This window comes from Hemicordylus capensis, chromosome 2 (assembly GCF_027244095.1).
Source record: "Hemicordylus capensis ecotype Gifberg chromosome 2, rHemCap1.1.pri, whole genome shotgun sequence".
Lineage (NCBI taxonomy): Eukaryota > Metazoa > Chordata > Lepidosauria > Squamata > Cordylidae > Hemicordylus > Hemicordylus capensis.
The window spans coordinates 355,099,806-355,122,014 of NC_069658.1; the positions used below are offsets into that span (position 1 = coordinate 355,099,806).

The window sequence follows — 22,209 nt, forward strand, 5'->3', positions numbered from 1 at the left end:
AGCCGATTCATGCAAAAAGCGGGGGGGGGGGGGAGTCAGCGATTGACACATACACACACCTCTAAAAGCAAGCCACATTTCTACAGCAGCAATCCTATGCACTCTTACCTAGGAGGAGGCCTATTAAACTAATCCCAGCAAGCCTGCAAACTGTTCTCAAAACACAGAAAACCAGCTACTATTTCACGGCACACATACAATGTGTTTAGCCTGGAACTTCAAGATAAGATCCGAATACAGGCTGTGGCTATGCGAATGGCACCCTGCTGTTCCCGTATGCAAGATGGTGTCAAAACCGAGATCATATGGACGGGCGGCAAGCCTATACATCATGAAGCAATTTCAAGGTGCCATCTGGAAAGCCCCTAACAGATTGTCCACCAGAAGAGTGTTGGCCCACCTACAAAACTCCTATGATCCGGTAATGAGCCCAAAGAAGCTGAGATATATTTAGGTGAGCTAAAAATTGGTAGCATCCACAGTGTCACTAGCATAATCTGAGCAGCACAAAGCACCGTCCCAAAACTGAAGCTGTTTGAGCCCCCACCTCCCCCCCCCAAAAAAAATTCATTGCTGAGGGTCAGGCATTTGTCTATGACATTGAATGTGGGGGGGGAGGTGTAAGGGGAGGGAGCATACCCAGAAACTACAAATAGACAGCTGCCTCTGCTAGTGGTTCCCCTTGTAGTATCCTTCTTCCTCCTGCAGTTCCCCACACCACATCCCATGCAATTGCTGAAGGTCCCCCAGGCCCCATCCCTCAGCAGTGGCTTTTCAGGAGGTACAGAGAGCTTCCACTAGTTGCAGAGAAAGCCCTGTCATAGGGAACAAGAAGCAGTAAGATGGGATACAAATGTCAAACTTTCCAGTTAATAGATCCACCATAAGAGGGGGTGGGGAAACTGCACAGATTGCAACTGAGCCTACCATGAACTATGTATATACAATGACCTTCTCCAGTCAGGCTGCAAGAAGGAGAAAGAGAGGGAAAAATTATAGACAGGTGCAAATTGAACATTTGCCACCAGCAAGAAAGGCTGCACCCCTTGTGGATTAAACCCAAATATGAATAGCATGCACTCAGCTCACTTCTAATTGGGAGGCTCTTGAAATGTACAAATCTCCCAGTAATGCAGAACATGTGCCTACCACAAATGTGGGGTAGGAGTAGGGATGATCTCCTTTCAGATTCTGCGAAACAAGCATTCCTGGTGAAAGCTGAGCTGTTAGTGTTTGAAATTCTTACTTGGCATGCAATACACACATTTAGTCTCTCCTACAACATCATACAGCTGATGGATACTAGTGAGAAGGGATAACGCATGCCATGGCTTCTAGGGGCCTCTTGATCTGATCAGGAGTGGCCATAGAGAAATTTCCTTAAAAGCTGTTGGGGACAGGACAGTAAAATTTCGTGATTGGTTGGCTTCCCAGCATCACTGTTTGTTCTGAATGCCATGTCAATCATGATGAAAGTCTCATTGGATAGTTAACTCTTGTTTGCAGAAATGGAATGCAGAGCAAGATTATGTTGGCAGATGGACTGATGGGGAGAAAACTTGCACCTCTCGATTTAAAAAGAAAAGAAAAGATGAGTCCTTATGTCCAGCCGCACCAGCTGCCCTTACCTTCGAGGATGAGGCTGGGTGGTGGTCCAATGCCTCGGGGGCTGCAACTGGCGGGAGAAAGAGGAGGGCGGCACACCGACACGTCCAACCCCAGACCCGGCCGGCCTCCCAGTCACCCAGCCAAGCAGCATGTTGGACAGGGAGCTGAGGCTGGGCAGGGAGAGCTCCGGGGGGAGGTGCGTGGGAGTGGTGTCACCAGCACGTCTCCCAAAGGAAGGGGGCACGGAGGGAAAGAGGGAAGAATGGAGACAACGGAGAGGACAGCTGCCAGGGATAATAGGCGAATAAAGAGGGGTGTTGACCCCATAATTGGGGGTGGGAGGTGCACAGCCTGCGAGGGGGCATTGAAGGAGCTGGCCAGGAATGAGAGGCTGGTGGAGGACAAGTGCTGTGTACTCCAGAGAGAGGCTGGCACAAAAGGCAAACAGCCTGGGAGGAGACGGAGGATGATGTTTAACCCTTCCCTGTCCCTACTCTGAGGCCAGACTCTGCGTGCTCAGGCAGGCTGAGTGAAGGAGACGCCAACGTGTAGCCTGACACCTTACTAAATTTTGAATTGTGCTAGCTGGATCCAAATGTACAAAACTATCACTCAGCCCTTCACCATAAACTCCCCAGCAGAGTAGATCCAATGGACCCATGAAGCTCCTATGTACAGAAGACTGTCCCATTCACTTAAGCATCTCTTTCGGGTTGACCTGCCCATACACTAAGATCATCTTTGGTTTGGAGGCCTCTGTTCGCTTGCCTCTCTGCCATCTAAAGTGAGGCAAGAGGAGCACGGGGAGAGGACCATCTCAGCTAGGGTGCCCTGTTTGTAGAACCTTCTCCATGGAGTTTCATCTGGTGCCTACATTCATACTGTATGCCTTTGGTGTCAGGCAAAGCCCTTTCTCCCCCCCTCCCCCCCAGCTGTTCCTAACATATTGCAAAATTTTAACATCCATATGTTTAACCATAGTTTCCCGTGCTGTTTTGTTTATAGTTGCTTTATGGTGTTTTGATGATTGCTCGCTATGACAGCCTCCGCCACCATGACAGCCATGCTCCATAGTCATGCCAACCCCAATGCCCACACCCCTACTTAGATACATGCAATTTTGGGAGTTCTGTTACAAGAAGTCAAGGATCACATAGACCCTTGGGAATGTACTAAAATGAATGACAGGGAATGCCCCTGAAATGCACTGGTTCCTTCCAAAGGGCCATAGGAATGCATTTGGAAATTCCAAATGGAAAGAAGGCAAGGTTTGACTCAGTACACGGCAGCTTCCTAAGACAGGAAGAATGGCAATAAAATCCATGGTAGTAAAAATCATGGTAATAAAATTCAGTGGTGTAGCAAACTGTTGCAATAGCAAGAGCAGCACACGATTCCCATGTAGAAAGCCAAGGGCTTTGCATCCCTGTTGAGACCCTGGAGGGGGGAAAGTGCCGGGACTGTGTCCCTGCCTGTCATTGTAGCACCACACCACTGATCATGGCTAACTGGAGTCCCACGAATTTCCATGGGGCTTAGTCATGCTGCCCATTAAAAATAAAACTTGTTGGGTTGTTTATCCACAAGCTTAGACTTATCTTTAAAATTGCCTAGATAGAAGCTTAATTTCAGGTCTAGTTCATAACTGCCCTGTGCATAGGTGCCCTGAAACACTATTATTATGTGGGAAGAATTCTAGTCAGCCATACTCTTGAAGAGTGCTGGCACTCAAAGGAAGGGCACGCGTGCGCGCGCACACACACACACACACACACAGACCCCGATAGAGCAGCAAGCACCACAGCAGCAGCATGGCCTGGCATTCCCAGTGCTTTCCTGAGCAAAAGAGGAAAGAGGAATCACTTTTCAAACTCACTTGATCATCTATAACTCCAGGGTTGGGATATACATTGGAACTATATACGTTCTCTACAATGTTCAACACATGTTAAGTAAGATTACTATAAAAGTGTGGTTTTGACTAGATGGACTATAGAAGTCTTTCAAGGGTGTAGCTTTAATTGAGCGGATGGGTTCAAAGAGCCCAGGGGCCCCAGCTCCTGAAGGCCCCCCCAGCTCCACTCCTCCCCATCTTCTTCATTATCTCACTCACTCTTAGGGGCCACTGGAGAGAGGGGTGAACACAGTCCCCCTCTTGCCTAGCTACAGCCCTGAGTCTTATGCATTGATCTATAATCATTATGCATCATTATAAATCATATAGAGCTGCTACACAATTTTATTTTGTCTTCATACAATACAAAATGTATCCACAGTCTTGTGTGTGCTGCACTCTTGCACTGCTTCTATTTATTTCAATAGGGTGTGCAAAGTAGAACTTTCCTACAAATTGCACTCTAAATGATCAGCATTGTAGGAATTCACCCATGCTTATTTATCCCCAGTGACAATTAATCTGCAATAGAGGTGAACCGAATTACCCAATTTTTAAAATTGGTTTTAATTTTTTCAAAATCCTTAGGTAAAGGGCCTATAGATCACTGAGATCAATGACAGTTTTACCACAAGACAGACGACGATACAATTTCACCCTGTGTGGTCACATAAAATGACTCTCCTTTGGACAGTCCAGCATTTTCTTTGAATTATGTTTAAAGCACCAGAATAGGACTGTTTACTTTCTTTAAATGTATACAGTGGATGCATTAACATGCCACAGTGTTCGTTCTTTACAAGCCTTTTGGAGGCCTCTGAAGCCAAAGGGCATCTCTCAGTGACTTCTCTTGCACCCCTGGTCCAATAGCAAAGTATTGTGAGTACTTGATCTTCCACACATCACTGATCCACATGGGCCAGGAAGTTTGCACCGACCCTCTCTGGTTTCACTGCACAAATGATCATAAAAGGTGAGCAAGAAATGCTGACAAGTCCAATCAAACAAATGCAGCTTCCTTTTTGCACACTAACGCCAATGTCATTTTGGCAATGCATTTACTAGATGGCTCTGAATGAAGGGCAGGCTAAGTAGCACATACTTGTCTGTTTCTTGACATTCACACAAAGATTAGATCTAAAACCTACTTCAGAAGAGCTACATGAATTAACATTTCATAAAATTCATGCTGTTTACAAAAAGGTGAAATGGGCTTAGATTTATGAACACAAGTCTATTCATAAGTAGTTTTTATTTACAGCTGTTTACAAAAAAGTTGCTTAGCAAATTATTGTATTGTATTGTATTGTATTGTATTGTATTGTATTGTATTGTATTAGAAACTTTCAACTGGAGAGCAGATGTGATTAGCATCACAGATGACAATACCCTGTACTGGAAATGAAAACTAAAAGCAGCTTTAGCTGGTCAAACTTGGTATGCAGATTCTGACATTAGAGTACAAGTAAAAGGGGGACACCTCATCTCTCTGCCCTAGGAACAGGCTCAGGTCATGCCACCCACACCACTGCTTTTGTGCTGCAAAAGTACAGGAATGCCTGTCATACAAAGAGCGTTTTGAGGACAAAGAGGGTGGAAAGGAGGTTATGCTGTGCACAACATCTCCAGATGCATGCTAGAGGTCAGAGGAACCATTTAGTAAGAGTAGAGGGGTCATAATTCTTCCCCTCGTGACCCAGATCATGTGAGTATTCTTCAAGAGCACCTGTACTTTTGGCCAATGGAAGGCCAAACACAGTGCCATGGAAGACCCATGTCTTTTTACACAAGATCTGAGATTTTCGATGGGAGATCAACACTCTTACTTAGAAGCAGCATCCAGGAGGGGCTCCACATTTGATCAGAGCACTGATGGGGGGAGGCATTTATAACTTCCCCTCTGTATCATCTTCCACAGCACAGCAGCTTGCATATAGAGGTAATTTATGTTGGGGAAATGGTGCAGGCAAGAAAAGCTACCACCATAGCTATGATTAAGTTTTGAGCCCTGCCCCCATCCCCTACACAGTTGCTTTTTAAGCTAAAAGAAAAATGTTGGGCAATTGATCCAACCATAGATCTATAGCAGAATATGTGATTGGGTCCTCCCTGAATGACTATTGTTAAACAATTCACCATATTAGGTATATACAGTATGCCAGGGGACAAATGCCTTTGCTTCACAGCACTGAGTGTTCTGGGCTGACAACATTGCTACAATTCTTATGAAATATTTTTAAAGCCACAACAAATACCTCCTTTTTTGCAAGTCAGTCTTCAGTAAACCAAGAGTAGGCCTTTTAAATCTTGAGATTCTACCCCAAATCACCACCAGCACACCAACATCTGAAGCAGCATCTAAAACCTTTCCCAGCAATAGCAAAATCTGCAACACCTTGGACTTAGATTTTTCTTTGTTTTTAAATATATTCAGTTTAAGGAAATAAATATATATTTTTATTTCCAATCCCAAACAATCTGCTTGGTTAATTCTTTGTTTGACCTGTGGCATCTCCACTTGAGAACTGCTTGGAATGAAACAACAAAATAACATTTTTACTCTCTCTTTTTAAAAGTTCTCATATGCTTGTTTGAACAGATCAACATCAACATATCTATTCATATTTTTAGGCTTCCTGGCAGTGATCCCATAATATGCCGCAGTATTCTGATTCAATATATTATTTATTCAGTCTCTTTATATCCCAGCTTTCCTATGTGACATACTCAAAGCAGCCCTATATAGTTTCTCAGCCTATCTTGATTTGTTGGTACTGGGTTTCTTTTCAAAATAGTGCAAAAATTAACATAATCTAGAAATGTTGGACATTTTTCCTCTCGAATTATTTTGTCAAGAAGGAATTGCCTTATTTTATTTATAGCTTTGCTTATGCCCTTAGAAGGAAGTACTGCTTGGAAAAAGAGATGGGAATCCCATTCATGGATCTCTGTATTCAGGGGCGTAGCTAGGGGAGAGGGGGCCCGTGTTCATCCCTCTCTCGGGCGGCCCCCCAGAGTGAGGGAGACAATGAAGAAAATAGGGAGGGATGGAGCTGGAGGGCCCTCAGGAGCTGGGAGCCCATGTTCTTTGAACCCTTTCCTTCGGTTATAGCTACGCCCCTGGCTGTATTGTATAGCTGTAATTCAGGTAACTGATGCTCTTGTTGTGGTTGTTAGAAGTTCTTTAGAATGGAATAATAAAGACCCATTTAGCTTCCAACTGGAGCATATTGGTGGAAATAATATAGTGTTGATGTTCACAGCCCTAAGAAGGCTTATTCCTAAGACATCCTACTGAAGAAGACAGTCTTTAGAGGAAATTCAGATTTTGAACAAAAACTGTCTAGATTTTTCATTCTAGCTATTAAAAAACAGCTCTCTATTCCAGATGATATTATTTTATTACATACGATTTCTATGCTGTTAGCAATAACAATATTACGCATTGTACAGATTACAGTATTACATATTACATTTTGAAATACTTTTTCATTTAATACCATAAAACCAACTGAAATAGAAGAAACAAATGGAACTATTTTTTCATTGTTTTTATCCCATTTTCCTGCTCCTTAAAACTGAAAACCAACTTCCCTGCACTGTTAATGTTTATCTGCGTTTAAAAGACAACAGATCCATTTGAACTGCAGATTTGTACATCTTTTGCTCTAAAGCATCACTGAACTTTCGACTAGTTACAGTAAACCAGAAGGCCTTTCCCAGTGTTGCACTGGCAGTCTAAAACCTGCCTTCCTCTATAAAGCTCCTTCACCAAAGATATATTTCCTCCAGATGCGTGTGCAGTGTGCACAGACCTGAGAATGAGAAACAGTCACTATAATGTATATACCATATGTCATCCCCCTGCATTTGTCATTTCAAAAGACAGGGCTGCATAGCCACTGCTTGATAAAAGCAGTCATAATTACCTGGTTGCCATTATTCGATGCCACTCTGTTCAACTGTGCTTCCCACAGCAGTTGTCTGAAAGAGCTTAATGCAGACGATATTGTTTCCCTTGTAGCGCCAGCACGTAGAAAGATGTTGCTGTTTTTCCTTTACTCTCTCACACACAAAGGTACAATTTCCTTACACACAGAGAGAGGACTCTTTCAGTTTTCTTTGGTTCCCCTAGCTACTTTTAGATCATAAAGGTAATTGGAAGAATTCCTCGTCCAATCATGTGCAAGTAGGTGGGGTTAGAATAATGAACCTGAAACTCTGGCTTCAGAGTAAAAGCATTTCAGCCTGACCCAGATCTCCTCATGCAAAAGGAAGAGAAAAGCACCCGCCAGCACTGGACAAAAGGATAACAGGAGGATTTATGCCACTGATTACTTTCCAACTGAAGGCTTTGTTGGTAACTGGAATCCTTGAAGGTACTGAAACAGTCACACACTTGTGATATATTCTGCTCCGAAGACTACATTAAAAGAGTAGGTGCATGACTTCTGTGTCTTTTAAGACTGCCATGTCTTGCATTCCTTTTTTTACCTGACAGACATCAACAAATTTGGATATATAAATGGCATCATCACTTCCAGTTTTGTAGAGAAAACTATTTATGTAGAGCATGTTGGTTATGCGTTTCTTTAAAAAGTTATGCCTTTCTTTAAAAAGAGGGGCCACTAATGTTTACTTTCCTAATTACAGTTTTTGTTCACAGGAATACTCTGGCAAATTATACCCACAAGAGAAGTCATAATGTGGAGAGAATATATACCCATATCTACTCATGAGTCAGACAGGTGCAGGAAAGATCCAGAAATGACTTCACATAGCCCATGTCTAACACAAATAGCTACCGGCAGGGCTTATTTCTCAATGATAAGGCACATGCTTTGCAGATACAAAGTCTCAGGTCAAATCCCAGCATATTCAGTTAAAAGATCTCAAGTGGCAGAACTGGGAATACGGTTTGCTTGAGATGTTGGAAAGCTGTTTTCAGTCCAAGTAGAGAAGGCTGAGGTGGATGGACCACTGGTCTAGTGGATGATGCTGTGCAGTCTTCTGCTATGATATGAGTCATAAAAGTAACTTGGGGCCTCATGCGCATGAAGATAAACTTAAGACCGAATAAACTTGAGACCAAACATAAACTTGAGATCACATTGACATGTTCTTCTGCAAAAATGCTTCCTCAGAAGTATCCTCTCCCCTGCTCCCCGCTCCCCACCCCCGCAATTTGCAAAACACAGATATACATATATATTCACATTAATCTATGGGCAGGGAATTCGTTAATCTAACAAAAGTGCTATGTCACATTTGGATTTTTCTTCATAAGGTATGGATGAAGCTGACTGGGAAAGGGCTTTCATACAAACCTTGTATTTACATGAGAACTGGTGGATTATAAGAGGAGATAATATTTAACTAAGCTGCAAAGCAAGCCTTTGATAATTTAGTCATTTAAAAGGTACCTGGGAAACATGTACTTCCTTCTGTAGAGAAACTAACAGTGGAGCAATACTTTCACTGACAACATGCTACATAAGGATTAAAAAATGTTTTGACTAAGCATGATTGCTAAATTGCAATTTGTTAATTAGATGCTGCTATTGTTAATTAGATTTTTAATGGTACATATTTTCTTCTTCCACACTTTAGACATTAGACCCAAAATGGCAGCATCATGAGTGAGTGATCATCACTGATTGATTGATTAAGTGCTGTCAAGTCAGTGTCAACTCTTAGTGGCCACATAGATAGATTTTCTCCAGGATGATCTGTCTTCAACTTGGCCTTGAAGGTCTGTCAGTGGTGCATTCATTCTTGTTGTTATAATTGAGTCTATCCACCATGCTGCTGGTCATCCTCGTCTTCTCTTTCCTTCAACCTTTCCCAGCATTATGGACTTCTCAAGGGAGCTGAGTTTTCGCATAATGTTTCCGAAGTATGATAGTTTGAGTCTGGTCATTTGTGCCTTGAGTGAAAATTCTGGATTGATTTGTTCTATGATCCATTTGTTTGTTTTCCTGGCTGTACATGGTATCCTCAAAAGTCTTCTCCAGCATGAAAATTCAAAAGCGCCAATACTTTTTCTATCTTCAATGATCTATCACAATACCAGATAAATTATACTGTATTTCTTTCTCCTATATAATGTAGTTTTAATACTGTACCTACTTAAAGATATCATAAAATGCAGTATTGCTATCAACTGGGATTGTGACACTGGAAGGCATCTGGTCCTTTGAGCCGTGATCATCCCTAGGCAGTTGCTCTAGAGTCTAGAAAATATGTACAAGTAAGTGCCTAGAAATGATCAATCAGTCACTTCCTATTTATCAGGTAAGAAATTTTCAGAAGCAGGAGGCAATTCCATAACGTTTGAGAAGCAGTACAGTAGTGAGTTTAGGATCAAGGTGTTAACCATGAAGTACTCCTCAAAGGACCAATAAGGTGTGTTGACCAATGGATCCTTATCTAATACAAACATCTGCAAAAACACCATCCTGTGGGAATCCTGAACCCACTGTTTGTACGTGTTTGTTTGACTGACTAGATTTTACCACCTCTATTAACTATTTTACTAATCCTGCCACTCTCCAAATTATCTCTAATAAAAGATCCAGTGATATTCATGGCAATGCCTAACTTGTCCTTTTAATTTCAATGAGACTACTTTGAGTAATTTCCCTCATCATGTCAGCCATTATAATGCCCCATGCTAGGCAAAACAAAAACAAAACCTGAAGCCAGAAAACAGAATAACTGCTTAATATTGTTGTTATTGACACAGCACCCAGAGCTTGTGCTCACACAAGCCATTTCCCCCACCCTTCTCTTATCTGTTGCCTCAGAGCCCCTCCTGAAAATTCATTCTTGATGGCAGGGACATAGCAAGGTTGGAATGAGTCCAGAGAGATGAGATTTTAAAATGCCCCCCCCCATCAAAGTCCAGGGCCTCCGCATACCCCAGGCCCCCGAGGATTTAGGTCTGATATTTCAAAATAAGTATGCTGCTTGGAAATACATTTCACTGAATACACACACGCCACAATATATAGTAGGGATGTGCATGAAGTTTCTTCAGCACCGGCAGGGGTAGTCCTTTAAGGGCGGGGGAGGGTGCACTTTCCCCTCCCGCCGCATATCCCCCGCTGGCGCTCCATCACTGTTAAGCCCCTCGGGGCGGCAGCGTTCCTCCCTGCCGCCCTGTTTCTGTCATCGGCCGGAAGTGGCCAGAAGAAGCAAGTGCGCATGCACCTGTTGCGGGCGTGCACGCGCCTGTCTGCCGTGCGGGTGTGTGCGCACAATGGGCACATGCGCGCTTGCTTCTTCCAGCCACTTCCAGCCAATGAGACACCATGAATCCACTCTTATTTGCTATCATAGAATCTACACTCAGAACACCTCAGAAACAACAGAACCCTGTACCCCATGGGTTAGAAACCCATGGGGGTGGTTGGCAGCCTATGTGCACTACACCACCACTCACTCTGGGCCATCCCAGCACCCCCCAAGTGCACTTATGGGGCTGCTGAAAGCTCCATTATACCTTATGAGGAAAAACCTTAAAGACGCGTAAACTTCAACAATTCACCAAAAATCAGCCCTCTGCCCAAATCCTTTGAAAAAATTCAGGTAGCTTCCTTGCCCCTACCTGTCACTACCACCAGCCCCACACTTCTCTAGGCCACCCCTTTCCCCCTGACGTGAAGCGATAAACCCTCCATTATACCTAATGGGGGGAAACCTTAAAGACGCGTAAACTTCAACAATTCACCAAAAATCAGCCCTTTGCCCAATCACTCTGCAATTGGGGTGGTAGCCTCCACCCATTAGGCGCTACCACCCCACCCCACTCTTTTGGCCCAGATCCCACGTTATGCCCACAATCTGCCCCAAAGACACTAAAAGTTCAAAAATTCACCAAAAATCAGCCCTTTGCCCAATCCCTCTGCAATTTGGGTGGTAGCTTCCACCCATTAGGTACTACCACCCCACCCCACTCTTTTGGCCCCAGGACCCATTTTTTAATCTGAATCCATTCAGATTCGGATTAATTTGGATCCAAATCGAATCAGGGGTGATTCGGAAGGGCCAGATTCGGATACAAAACGAATCGGGGGTGTTTTGATTCAGATCCGAATTGAAACACCGAAAATCCGAATTGCACACCCCTAGTCTGGATGCTACCCATTTGTAGCGGAATTAACCCAGCCTTTGTCTCAAAGCAAGCCCATGTGAGGGGAAGAAAAATGCTGAATCATCCTCTCTCTTGCTTTCACCTACAAGGGCTGTTCCTCCGGCGGAGAGATTGGAGCGACACTGGTCCCGCCTGTTCGGGTCAGCGTCTTCAACAAACTGCGAGGTGCACCGGCTTGCAATGATCTCTAAACGGCACAGGTGTGTCTCGCAGTTTGTTAAAGACACTGGCCCGAACGGATGGGACCAGCATCACTCCGGACTCTCTGCTGTCAGGGAAGCGGGGGAGAAGGGGAAAGGACTGCTCTGCTCCCCCCCCCCACAGCCACCCCTTGGCCGCGGTAAGAATAATAATTTAAAAAGCAGGGTTTGGCAGGGCAGGCGCGGGGTGGCTGCCGGAGGACCCCAGCCCCAGCCATTTGGAGGCCCTTCGGACCTTGCAGGACAGGACTGGGTCCCCAAGGTCCGGGGGTTAGTATGCCTCTGGCCACCACACCACTTTTTAACAGTGTTTAATCCCCCTCCTCCCTGGTGTGGGTGAAATTCCAGGGAACTCTCCTTCTCTTTACCAATGGAAAAGTACAAAAAACAAAACAAAACTCCTTCCATGGGCAGCCTACACGAGATGAGCCAACTTGGTAGAGTTACTGAGCAAACAAACCAATTAAACATTTCCCACAAACAATCTGAATGTGAGCTGATGGGCAGTGGCGGAAGGCTGGGTCCAACTCACCTTCCTCCCAAATGATCCACTGAATGCTGCTGGGAGCACGGCTCACACTCCAGGATGACCTGCGCTGCTCTGAGTAGCGTGGATTCCAGAGGCCAGAATGATGCGTCCTGGCTTCTGGATATCCCCCAATGTACCATGTGATGAGCATGGTGCATTGGGGAAATCCCACAAGAGTCCGGCGCGCTAGGCCTGCACCCCAAGCAAACACACGATCCTGGTTGCAAGGTTAAGGGCATGCTCGTTGCCCTTAACCCTGGCTAACAGCCGGATTTGGAAGTTGGGTTAGACACCGTGGAAGTGTAGGGATCATACTAGATCCCAGTGTGTCACACACACAGCCTAACCCAGGCTGGGCTGCCCTAGCCTAGGTTAGGCTGCCCATGTGAATAGGCTCACTAACTGCCACTGCAGCACGCATGGCATACTCCTGCTTTGTGTTTCTTGCCTGGGTGCTTTCCAGATTAGACCCTGCAACGGGGTCATGACATATCTGGAAAGTGTGCTCCCACACTTCCTGTGTTGTGACACCACAGTCCCAATGCTGTCAGCAGGGTGCCATTCGCATGTCAGATGCCTTGTTTTGGATTTAATCACTGCAATTTATTGCTATAATGTTGTATGTCCAAGTAAAAAGGTTGCTGTATTTTCCAGTTGTTAGTCTTCACGAGACTGCTCCCCCTGCTGGTAAGTTTGCTATTTACTTTTTGAATGTGATTTGCCTGAATCGGAACATTTTGCCACTGTTGAGTGGGTAAGCTGGAAAGCGCCCTGGGGAACACAGTCAATTATCAGCTTAATTTCTAGTTTAAGAGGTTCAAAACATGACTCGAATGGAAAAGACTCACTGGACACGTGGCATCATTGCAGCCTGGCCTGCCCTTGTTGCAACACTTGTTGCAACACTGTCTTCTGGCTTTTGTATAGAGCACACTCAGGATACTTCTGAAAGTATGACAACAAGGAAGTAAATCACTGCCTTGCAGAGGTTACCCATGAGAACTTGCAGATGGGAGGAAAACACGAAAAGCTGCTTTTGCAACATTGCCATTTGTATGTAGGGTAAGAGTGAACAGGCGGATCTCCTGAGGTTAGGCGAGTGTTATGGAAGCAGTTACACAGGGACAAGTAAGTGTACAGCACCAATATTTTGCAGAACTCTGCATTCTCCTTGGAAAGATTTTTACAGACTCTGCAAACTTCTATTTCAGAGGCAACCTATGGAACAAGTCAGCCTCTTTCTCTTGTGCTTAGGTGTTATGTAACTGGCACACAAAATTGAACACGTTTAGAGAAAGATGTCAAGTGCTGTTTTAGTGCCAGAAACATGTTCCTGACAGGTAGGTATGTTCATAGCATTGTCTGTGGGCCAGGCCATCAAACATTTATTCCTCTCATAATTCCCTACAGCAGGGTGGCCTTTTTTGTTGTATTCTACATCAGAAATCTGCACTGGCTTCCAGTTAATTTATGGATTCACTTCAAGCTGCTGGTTATTTATTATTTATTTATTTACCACCCTTGTTTCAAGGTTATCACCTTGAAAGCCCTAAATAGTTTAGGTCCCAGATAACTTAAACACTATCTACTCCCCTGTTAAGATCTTGGTGGGAGGTTCTGGTCTGCACGTGCCAATGACTTGTGAGGGCCAGTTGGTGAGCATACACAATAGGTCCTTCTCTGTAGCTGCACCCAGACTCTGGAATTCCCTCCTCAGGAAAGTATGAGCTGCCCTATGCCTCTCCATTCTTAGGCAGGAGTTTAAAAACCAATTTACTTTGTTGTGAAGGTGAAGTGTGCCATCGAGTCGGTGTCAACTCCTGGCGACCACAGAGCCCTGTGGTTGTCTTTGGTAGAATACAGGAGGGGTTTACCATTGCCACCTCCTGCGCAGTATGAGATGATGCCTTTCAGCATCTTCCTATATTGCTGCTGCCCAATATAGGTGTTTCCCATTGTCTGGGGAACACACCAGCAGGGATTCGAACCAACAACTTCTGGCTTGCTATTTAAGTCATTTGTACCTTTTCTTATTTTTATAGGATGGGGTGGTGGTGGTGTCAAAGTTCAGGCACAGCGACACAAGGAGACCCCAAGCCTGGGGACCCGACAGACAGACAGGCAGAGGCAAGGAGCAGGGTGATCTGATGAGAGGCTTAGGCCAGTGGCCAGAGTAGAGGCTGGAGCAAATTGCAAGCAGGAACTAGAACTTGGGAGCTGGTTCTAGGATCACAAAGAGAAGCTGGTGTGTCAGCAAAGGTATGTTGCGCATCCTGAGCTCTTATAGGGAACAGGCAGGCATGTAGCTAGAAGAGAGTGGGGTGATGTTTTGGGCTCATGTTTGCCCTTCTCCCTGGCTGCCCCTTGCGTGTGCCATCGATTCCCCCTGTGTATGATGTCACATACAGGGGATGTGACCAGCACCCAAAGAGGCCCATATGGCCCTCTGGGACTCATTTCCCAGCTGGCTTTGTTGTTGGCTGGGTGTTTTCTTCATTCTCTCCCTGAGCAAGGGAAAGAATGAAGAAAATGCCCAGGCAACAGCAAAGCTGGCTAGGAATGAGGCTGGCTGGAGCTTGGGGGGAGGAGCAAGCCAGACAGCTCCCAGGAGCTTGGCGGCTCGTGTTCTTTGAACCCGTCCACCCAGTTATATCTCTGTCCTTGGGAATGGGAATCCTACTTCTTCATGGAGCTGAGACTGATCCAGATTCATGGCAGGTGCCGGCTGGCTGCCTTCTTTCAAGACAAACCCTTCCTCCCAGGTAGGCCCATTGAGAGAGAGGCATCAAGTTGTCATCTGGCATCAGGTTGTCATTTTGCTGCTGATGCTAAAGCTCAGCCCTGGCTCAATGTCGCCTCTGCTCCTGGGGTCCTGGGGCAATGATAGAGGTCCTGGGGCAGATCAGAGGGCCAGTTGGGGGTTGCTGGATCCCACATGTTCCCAGGTTCTTCAAGGGAAGCTTTAGTGGAAGGGGTGCACATGAGCTCTTACCTCTACTGCACTATAATAATAGGCAAGCTGCCCCTCCTGTAATTTCACACCTGACACAGCTATTTGAAGGTACAAGTGCCGTTCCTTCTATTGCAGTTGATCAGCCACTCAGGAAAGCTGGGAAAGAGTAGATTCCGCCCCCCCCCCCACTTGTTGCTTCAGGGATCCTTCAGTCCCTGACCACATCGTTCCTGAATGTGGTCAGCCTCAGTCCTTTTAGGGACACTTTGCTTCCTTTAGTCCATGCCTCTCTGACCCCTTTTTTCCTGCCTTTAACTGCCATCCTCTTTTGTCTGGTGCTTTCCCTCCTCAGTTTTCCTTGAGGAAATTGAGTCAGGATGTCCAGCAGTTCCTTCTGGCTTCCCAAACCTTAAAACTCACCACTGTGCTTGTTTCTCCTGTCTAGGAGGACTATAGACTAATAATGCAACTCCTTGTCCAGTTACAAAGAATTAGGTTCTACTGATATTGACAGGGCATCCATGCTCATAGGAACTAGGAAAGCCCCACTAAACTTGGTAGGACTTACTTCCGGTTAAACATGTCTAGGACGAAGCTAACCAGCCCCCAACCATTTTAAACTGTTTCTTGCTTTCATACTCAACAAACCAATTATTTGTACATCTGTAATCTAAAATGAATTCAAATCGACAGCCTGTGGATTTCAATTTCAAGATATGTTCTGTCTATCTTCTTTGGAAATGGCAAGATAACTATAAGAGGTGACATTTTATCAACACCAGATTTCCAACATTATATTATGAACAGAAATTTTTGTCAATGTTATCTTTCTGAAACAAAAGTGGGAGTTGTGGGGGATTTGGTGTTTTCAGTAATGGAAGACTTTGCACTTTCTTACCATGGCAAGAAAATGAACATCTTGAGGAGCACATTTCATAGGTAATTGACTGAAGAAACTACTAATTTGCATACCTAGATTTTTGTTAGAGATATACATGTGCTATGCTCAGGAAGGGGGCCAAAGTTAATCCAAGGCCAAAGGCACAATTACTCAGCATTAAATGAGCATTAAATGAGTGAAAGGTGAGAAGGCCACTAATCAGCGATAAGATAGGTATAAATCAGTTGCTTTCCACCACTGTAATTAATATCTTAAGAGACAGGGTCACATAGCTGAGGCCTAAAATACAACAGGATCTATTCTGCTCTAATAATGCATTCTAGGGAATGTAAAAGTACTCTGAACAACCAAGCAGACAACTCAGTCTCCACCCCACTCTCTCTCTCTCTCTCTCTCTCTCTCTAGCTCTATCATCTATCTATCATCTGAGAGCAAATTAGACATCATGGTGATGAGCCCCTATGTTAGGATTAGTCACTAATGGTGCAGTGGGGAAATGACTTGACTAGCAAGCCAGAGGTTGCAGGGTTCGAATCCCTGCCTGTATGTTTCCCAGACTATGGGAAACACCTGTATCGGGCAGCAGCAATATAGGGAGATGCTGAAAGGCATCATCTCATACTGCACGGGAGATGGCAATAGTATACCCCTCCAGGATTCTACCAAAGATAACCACAGGGCTCTGTGGGTGTGAGGAGTCGACATTAACTTGTCAGCACACTTTAATACTTCTAAAGCAGGAGTGGGGACATAGGACACTGACTTATACTGAATCAGACTATGGGTCCATCTAACAGTATTGCGGCCATCTAGTGAAGTATCATCTACAGTGGCTGATGACAACTTGCCAGGGTTCCATACAGGGGTCTTTCCCAGCCTTTCCTGGAGATTCCAGAGACAGAACCTTCTGCATTCAAACAAAGCACGGGCCCTGCTCCTGAGCTGGGGCCCCTTCTCCCTGGATGGAGGTTGGGATTTAAAGGGCAGCAGGGACAGCCCTTTCCCTCTGAAACGGCTTCTCCCTAGTCACTTCTGTTCAAGGAGAAAAACGACTGGGGAGAAGCAGTTCCTTGAAGAAGGGTTCACCCACCTACATTTGCATCCTAATTATTAAATTAACCATTTAAGTTATCCACCCCACTGTATAGGAATTCAGCAGCAGCATCCTAAGTATAACCCACAAGATGTGACAAACCTTTGTCACATCTAGTTGGCCTCCGAGTCATTACTTAGTAGACATAACAGAGGGCCTAAAATAAGCAGAAACACCCTAGGGACAACACAACAGTGAGGCCAACTGACCGGCTAAACAGTGGCAACAGTCTTAGCAGGATAAAATAATGGAGATTTGTTAACATTTGAAATACTTAAGTTTAATTTCAAACAAAAGACAACATGTGAAGTCATAAAATCAAGTTGCTGTCGCTGCTAGATTTGGGCTACTGCAGACTCAGCACAGTCTAACTTCCCATGCATAGTCTCATTAAAACCTAGCCGGGGCGCTTTCTAGACTAGACCCTCCAACGGGGTCAGGACGGATCTCGGAAGTGTGCTTCCACACTTCCTGTGACATGACACTGCAGTCCCTACGCGGACAGCAGGGTGCCGTTCACATTTCTAATGCCTTGTTGCGAATTTAATTGCTGCGATATAGAGCAAGGATGTCATATATTTGGCGTGGAAAAGTTGCTGGTTTTTTGGGTTGTTAGTTGCTGCGAGACTGCTCCCCCTGCTGTTTACTTTCCGAATGCAACTTGCCCGAACAGAGGCATTTTGCTGCTGATGAGCAGCTAGTATGGGAAGCGCCCCGCTCACACCTAGGGATGTGCAGGGTTGGCAAACTGAAGCCAGCATCTCCATCCCTGCCAACATGTCCCCATTCCCATATGAGAAATAAGGACCTGTTGGCATTTAGGCATCTCTGGTGGGGATTATGAGATAGTGGGGTTGGGGGGTGGTGGTGGCAGCTGCCATCTAACCTGCCTACTGTGGCAAACTCACCTCTATTCTACCAGCCTCCATGCCTCATCGACCCACTGCCACTGGGTACAGCATCAGCATTCTCTTACTTGATGTGCTATATCTGAAAAGGAGGGAGGATGCTCCGCCCACCACTCTCCTCAAATTTCTTCTCTCCTCCACACTTCCTCCTCTGCTCCATCCCGCTCCTCCCTTTCCGCTATATTAGCACTTACCCAAGAAGAACAGAGTGCTGCCACCACTGAGTGAGGGGTGGGTGGGTAGATGCAGAACCCCGGACATTTTTTTTTTTTTTTGGTGATGAACCATATGATCCCCGCCGGGCTGGAAAGATATACACAAAGCCTATTCATATGATGGTGCAAGAAGGGCAGTGGGGGGAGGCAGTGTTCCACCTACCTTCCCACCAGATAATTGAGCACCCACATGATCCATGCTGCTCCATGCAGTGCAGAACTCTGGATGATGGGATTCATCTTCCCGGCTTCCGGGAATCCCTCAGCTATGAGTATGGTACATTGGAGGATCCTCCCAGGAGTCGGGCACTCTGTGTGCCCAACTCTGTAAGGCTATGCACACAAGCAGCCAAACCCAGGGGTAGGGCAGCCTAGCCTTGGTTTGGCTGCCTGTGTGCACCTCTGGGAATAGAGCCCAATCGTGGCACTGCCCTCACAGGTAGCCCAACTTTTTATCCCAGACTTTTTTTTACCCCACACTAACATCCCAGGGCTAAGGGTGCTTTTGGCCAGGGTCATGTGCACACAGCCCAAGCTTACACCATGTTGGTTGCCTAGTGAGCCCAACCGTGGGGGAATCCCCCTATATGCTGCATTCATCGCAGCAGCTGTGCAGCCAGCTGAACGGTGGCCTGAGTCCAGCCCTGCTCAGCAGTCCCCTCCAGATACACCCGTGTGCATGACGTCACATGCACAGGGGCATGGCTCAGGCTCCGGAGGACATCATGCCCTCCTGCCCGGGCTACTGAGCGCCCAAGCGAACTCTCAGCTTGTTATTTCAGGCAGCACCAGCTCCCCGATAGGAGAGAAAGGGGAAAACATCCTATTGGGCAGCTGGCGCTGCCTGAAATAACATGCTGAGAGCTTGCTTGGGCGATCGGCAGCCTGGGCCACGCCCCCCTTGCACATGATGCATGCAAAGGGGGCATAGCCCAGGGTGCTGAGAGCCCGGGCAAACTCTCTGTTGGTTATTTTAGACAGCGCCAGCTGCCCGATAGGATGTTTTCCCCTTTCTCTCCTTCCAGATAGGGAGAGAAAGGGGAAAATGTCCTACTGGGCAGCCGGCGCTGCCTGAAATAACCAACAGAGAGTTCGCCCTGGCTCTCAGCACCCCAGGTGTGGGAGGGGCTTCAGTGGCCCTTTGCATTGGCAGCCCGGGTTCTTTTAACCCATTGGCACAATGGTGGCTACACCCCTGCATCACAGTACAAGTCCCAGCCTCCAGACACTGCTCAGTGCCGTGCCTATGAGAAGCCTACGGACCGTCTGGGGGAAACGTAGGTAGAACCCTGCCTTCCCCACCACTGCCCTCCCTGCCCTAGCAGGGATAATGTGAATAGAGTAACCCTGGCTAATGGCTGGGGTAAAAAGCTGGGCTACCCTGAGGGCAGCACCAGAATTGGGTTCATTCCCAGTGGTGCACACAGGCAGCCAAATCAAGGCTGGACTGCCCTAGCCTGGGTTTGGCTGCTCATGTGTGCAGGCTTACAGTGTTCTTATATCAAATATTACATGGATTCCTTATATTAGCATAAACATTCTATATGCATCTTCAGACTTCCTTAACACTGTATAATGGATTTTGTGGCTGCTCTGGCACCGCATATATGATATGGACTTCCTTCCCAGGACATAGAACAACAGGCCCTGCTGGGAGGGAACCAGCATGGCTTCTGCAAAGGTAAATCTTGCCTCACGAACCTTTTGGAGTTCTTTGAGAGTGTCAACAAGTGTGTGGATCAAGGTGATCCAGTTGACATAGTATACTTGGACTTCCAAAAAGCTTTTGACAAAGTTCCTCATCAAAGACTCCTGAGGAAACTTAGCAGTCATGAGATAAGGGGACAAATACTTGTGTGGATTGCTAACTGGTTGAAAGACAGGAAACAGAGGGTAGGGATAAATGGAGAGTTTTCACAACGGGGGAAAGTAAGAAGTGGGGTCCCCTAGGGATCTGTACTGGGACCGGTGCTTTTTAATTTATTCATAAATGATCTAGAAGTAGGGGTAAGCAGCGATGTGGCCAAATTTGCAGATAATACCAAACTATTTTGGGTAGTGAAATCCAAAACTGATTGTGAGGGATCCAAAAGGATCTCTCCAAACTGGGTGGGTGGGCGACAAAATGGCAAATGCAGTTCAATGTTGGCAAGTGTAAAGTGATGCACATTGGAATGAAAAACCCCAACTTCAAGTATATGTTGATGGGATCTGAGCTGTCGGTGACTGATCAAAAGAGGGATCTTGGGGTCATGGTGGACAGCTAATTGAAAGTGTCAACTCAATGTGTGGCAGCTGTGAAAAAGGCCAATTCCATGATAGGGATCATTAGGAAGGGGATTGAAAATAATATGACTAATATTATAATGCCCTTATACAAAACTATGGTGCAGCCACACCTGGAGTACTGTGTACAATTTAAAAACATAAACATCTTTAAAAAGGACATTGTAGAACTGAGAAAGGTGCAGAAGAGGGCAACCAAGATGATCAGGGGCCTAGAGCACCTTTCTTATGAGGCAAGGCTACAACACCTGGGGCTATTTAGTTTAGAAAAAAGACAACTGCGGGGAGACATGATAGAGGTCTATAAAATCATGCATGGAGTGGAGAAAGTGGATAGAGAGAAATTCTTCTCCCTCTCACATAACACTAGACCAGGTGTCATCCCATGAAACTGATTGCCAGGAAATTTAGGACCAGCAAACGGAAGTATTTTTTCACACAATGCATAATCAACTTGTGGAATTCTCTGCCACAAGATGTGGTGACAGCCAACAACCTGGATGGCTTTAAGAGAGGCTTGGATAACTTCATGGGGGAGAGGTCTATCAATGGCTACTAGTCGGAGGATCACCTCCAGCCTCAAAGGCAGGATGCCTCTGAGTACCAGTTGCAGGGAAGTAACAGCAGGAGAGACGGCATGCCCTCAACTCCTGCCTGTAGGCTCCCAGTGGCATCTGTGTGAAACAGGATGCTGGAGTAGATGGGCCTTGGGCCTGATCCATCAGGGCTGTTCTTATGTTTGACAATTTGCCTGATGCTGAATCTGATGTCAGTGCTTTCTCAGTTTAATGCTCTCTATATTGTCTGGGGGCATTTTTGAATAAGTGAAAGAGCAATTTATGTATTTTCATTGTTGTCATCATCATTCCAACATTTACACTGTAAAAATTAATTTACTGTGAAAATTCAATTCCCCATCACCATCAATAGCATCTGTGTTGCAACAGTATATGTACATAAGTACAGAGCCATAAAAGTGGAGCACTAAATTAACTATTTTAATATATATATTTGTTAAGTTCTACTGTTACATAGGGTTCCTGGTCTAGTCTCCCATCTAGAGGATGGGAACATGTAGGTGCTACATCCTTAGATGATCCCAGAGCATTCACTGGTCACTTTATCTAGGAACTTTCCCAGACAGCAGGCTTTACTGTGGGTTTACTGTGAGGCTTTACTGTGAATTCGAATTTGCCCCCAAAACCAATGCAAAAAGTTGTGTGTGTGTGTGTGTGTTTTAAAAAACAGATATAAATCAGGCTACACTCAGTTAAAAATCCAAATTATGTGTGAAGTACTCCCCAACAGCAGGGACTTTGGGGTAAGTTTGGCTGATATGTGAATGCACACCTCCATTCCAGAGCAGTTGTGATAAATGTCTAGGTGCTTTTTTTTTTTAAAGCATGACTACCCACTCTCACCCCATCACCAGAGCATGTCCTGCCTTTTCACTGACGTTCTCCCTTG

General features: G+C 45.5%; 2 protein-coding genes across 2 annotated transcripts in view; one reads left to right on the top strand and one right to left on the bottom strand.

The window, feature by feature from the left end:
- SHROOM1 (shroom family member 1) overlaps positions 1-7,620 on the bottom strand; it is a 72,172-nt gene extending 64,552 nt beyond the window's left edge. The window contains exon 1 of the mRNA XM_053303535.1: positions 7,432-7,620. The gene's annotated coding sequence lies outside the window, so the exon portion shown is untranslated. The remainder of the gene's footprint in view (positions 1-7,431) is intronic.
- A 138-nt stretch (positions 7,621-7,758) lies between these two features.
- The window catches only part of GDF9 (growth differentiation factor 9), a 31,838-nt gene continuing 17,387 nt past the window's right edge, over positions 7,759-22,209 (top strand). Inside the window, exon 1 of the mRNA XM_053299901.1 lies at positions 7,759-7,881. The gene's annotated coding sequence lies outside the window, so the exon portion shown is untranslated. The remainder of the gene's footprint in view (positions 7,882-22,209) is intronic.